Genomic DNA, 3,832 nt, shown 5'->3' with positions numbered 1-3,832 from the left:
AAAAGGTGTTTTCAACTAAAATCGTGTAATAAAAAGCTCAGGGATTAAAAGTTTCGAAAAATAATTTGTTTGAATAGTGAAAAACAGCAAATTGAATGGAAATCGGAAAGAATCCTTACCCTGCAAACACATGCATGAACATTTCCCCTACTTCTTCAACTTACGGTTTAAATCGAAACGTCATCTGCTGACCGTAGTTCAACCTGGCAGGATTATCGTGGTGGCCATGCTGCCAACTTGTATCTAAATGAGCGTATGAGCGATGAGTCGTTTCCACGAGCTGTGAATGACAGTATCGTTCGATGCTGGCTCCGCTTCAACCTCTCGTTGCGTGGACGAAATCTTGGTAACGTCTTTGTATGTCTCCGGAGGTTCTAAAAAAAACAAATCCAAAGGTTAAAAATGTGCTAATGGAAGCCTGACAAACTTACCCCAAACTGTCAGAAAAGAACCGAGCTGCCGGTCAAATGGAAGCCTGCGGGTCGTAGTGCATGCGTTTTTGCTCCATTCCGGCCAATCGACTCAACTTATAATACCAGAAGGCACGTCTCGAACCGAAACAGGAACTGGCACGAAGATGGCCGGACCACTTCTCCAGAAGTTAATCGTAAGAAGTTCATAATTGCAAACTCTGGTAGGAACTTCCGTCGACGATTTACCCGACCATCCAACTAATGATTAATCTCGTCGATGACCTATTTCAATAAGCACCTGTAGAATTCAAGGATTAACAAAAAAAAACCGCTTACTCAAGCCAAACAATTTACCAAAAAAAAGTCGAAAATTAATTTCACAACTCTGTGATGTGTGAAAACGAAAGATACCGCAGGAGTAGGCACTTGTTTTGTTTCTTACTCTTCCTTGGACAGCAACGCCTTGATTTTCCCTGGAATCGAGACCCCACACTATCCGGAATCAATTTTTAAGTTTCACGTGATAAATCCCAGTTTTTCGTCTGCAGTACTGGCGTAAACAAAACAAAACGCTCGACAAACTCGCGATCGCAGTAGGCAGCGCACAAAACTAAAAAGGAAAACCAAAACAAATCCTACACCAAGTCATACACGCTGGAAGAGAAACGGGCGGATTTGTACACTGTCAAGAAGTTATTAATTTTTATACACGTTTAAGCATTAAATTAAACTTTTTTATAGAGCTATCTAAGCCCGATCTCACACACACTACACAATTTGTTTTGCTGGCCGGTACAAAATTTAACCTCACTTTTTTTCGTGTACGTACACTCAATTGATGTGTTTACATTGTTTCAATCAAAATTACAAAAGTGTTTCTAACTTAAACTTCAAATTTATTGATCTATAACAAACGTGTAATATTCGCTCGACCCACCCCACAGTGGCCGGTTACAGAACTATATTATCCAAGACATGAACCGTTCTTGTGCGTTACACGTTTCTGAAAGAATACCGAATAAGTGATGAGTTTAAACTAAGTTTAGTGAGAAATTTTTCCACAACGCGTCACAATTTTAATTAATTCTCCTGCAACGTGGCAAGTTTGTTTGTTTTCGTTTTTGAAGTTACATTTAGTTATGTTTATAGTTTTCAGTTCAAGCTGATTTTTCTTTTATAAATTCCTGCAAATAAGAACCGTTTTTGTAAATTTATAGTGACTAAAAAGAAATAAAAAGCTAAGCGTGCAATTTTTAGTAATTTCGATTCTTGGAAGATTTTATACTTCTTAAAATAGATGCAATACTGACCTAAACTAAAACCAACAGCTTATGCTGGCCGAAAACAATGTGGACGCTATGTTCGAGTCAGTTTTCTGCAACTCCACGGCATTTCCGTGTTCGGTGAATCACTCTCGGGCACCGGTGTTCACCTGTTTGGAGTGTACCGTGACATTATCGATACGCGTGAGCGAGGACACCACCAAAAAGAATAAGAGCCCCTACTAAACATGCTGCATAAAAACTAGTTTTGGTCAAGCCACTACTAGCTGCTTCGCCAACACAATCCAGGTAATTGTCCACGAGAAGCTTAACAAGGACTCGTGTTCCAGCTGTCCGAAAACGTCCTCCAAGCCTGCCAGGACCCAAGAAAGTTCAAGTTTGACGGCTCAACTGCATTGCTTCTGGACTGAGGTATTCCCTGAAGTTACTCGTCGTCCCCAAGACAACAACCATCGCAGAAAAGTCAAAATAACACTTGCTGGAAACCATTTCCACCTGGACAAAAATATTTGATGATTGAAACTGAATCAAATTAGTGTTTCCACATACCTGTTTTGGTGTTGATTCTTAACGATGGCACTTCCAAGTAATGCTAAAGACGTTTTTGGATCGGCAGCGAGTGGTCTCCCGTTGTAAACAAACCAACTTTAGCTAATAGAACCGGATCAGCAGCGAATGGACAACATCCTTAATCCCGGCGTTAAGAAACAAGCAAGTGCACTTCAGCTTCCGGAACCTATTTTGAAAAGAATGGTGAGAATTTAATTTGTTTTCCGGCTTTATTTTTGACCATACCTTTTGAAATAAGCAGATCCAGAAACATTTCATGAAGACTTCTGGACTTGTGCTGACAAAGTTATTTCTGCAACATCCAAATCAAATTTTCACTTTCAATATCATTTTAACCATACCTATTTCTTCACCGATTTTCTCTTGTTCTCTGTTTCTTATTTCCTTCACATGCAATCGGAAATAGGAATCGGTTTCTGAACACCGACCAAAAGTGTCCCCACCATCGGTAAAGATTGCCAATTTTACCGTAACAGTGGTCCGCCGGAAAGAATCTTACATTTCCGAGCAACCGAACTGACCCGCGGCAGCACAAACTTGTTTTGATTTTGCTAATTGTCAAACACAAAAGCAAGGAAAATTTTGGGATTTTACACTATTTTAGCATTTACATGAAACGTTTTTAAATGTTTTTCACAGTTTACATGTTTTTCATCCATTCAAATTTGTAGATTTTCGCAAGCATTTTTTTCATTTACGTGTGATTCACCGGTTACATACAATCTAATTTTACATGATGGGTGTTTATGTGGCATTCAACCATTTACATCGGATTTCAAATTTACATGAAGCGAGTTTACGTCTAAAACAAGGTTTCCGTGTCGGGTAATTTTACACTTTTTTTTCTGTGTACCATTCGATAAATAAATATGTTCTGCTGTGGAGTAAAACTATATTTGATTGCAAGATTTATCACAAATTATGAATTAATAATATCCCTACTGGTGCGGTTGCATCCCTCGTCAGATGTGCATTTGCGGTTGCCTGCCAAACAACCAACACAAGTGCACAAGCAAATGGTAAAATTACGTGGGTTGAAGCAAAAGCGTATATGTATGCATGTGTGTGTGTGTGTTATCCTACACGATTGTTTTTCACTGATGACAACCGATGGAGCATAAAAATGAGACATGTAAAATGTAATTTTTCATTTCTGCTCCACTTTGCACGGAAGCTTGGTATGGTTTTTTTTTCTGTTTGTTTACTGGCTTTGCGTTGCATGTCATGACTAATTAGCAATTTGCTCCTGCATCGTAAAGCGACGCGTGATTTGCCGTATCGCCGTATCGGATGTACATGTCGTGGGTGTGGGAAATTTAATTTTATCATATTTTACATTTATTACATCTCTTCAACTCCTCTTTATAAAAAAAACTAACTTAATCCACCTATGTGGTTGGAGCCTTCCTCACAACAATGGCTGTACACAAGTTTCATCTATTTTTTAGATCCGGCTTCCAAAAAGTACATCGATATCACTTAACTGCCTACCATTGAAAAAACGGCTAATATCCACTTTTGGCAAAAATGAGATATTAGCACCAGGTGGTAGATGATGTTCCAACG

General features: G+C 39.0%; 1 long non-coding RNA gene across 1 annotated transcript; it reads right to left on the bottom strand.

Moving 5' to 3' along the window:
• Nucleotides 1–290: 290 nt before the first annotated feature.
• LOC119765288 lies at nt 291–840 on the bottom strand. The gene is made up of 3 exons (XR_005276621.1): nt 768–840; nt 432–711; nt 291–374 (listed from the first exon to the last, which is right to left on the bottom strand). It is a non-coding gene; the product is annotated as an uncharacterized LOC119765288 (long non-coding RNA).
• Between the last annotated feature and the right edge of the window lie 2,992 nt (nt 841–3,832).

Source organism: Culex quinquefasciatus, chromosome 1, assembly GCF_015732765.1.
Source record: "Culex quinquefasciatus strain JHB chromosome 1, VPISU_Cqui_1.0_pri_paternal, whole genome shotgun sequence".
Taxonomy (NCBI): domain Eukaryota; kingdom Metazoa; phylum Arthropoda; class Insecta; order Diptera; family Culicidae; genus Culex; species Culex quinquefasciatus.
Note: the sequence above shows the minus strand (reverse complement) of the source record. Positions and strands in the feature narration are given on the sequence as shown.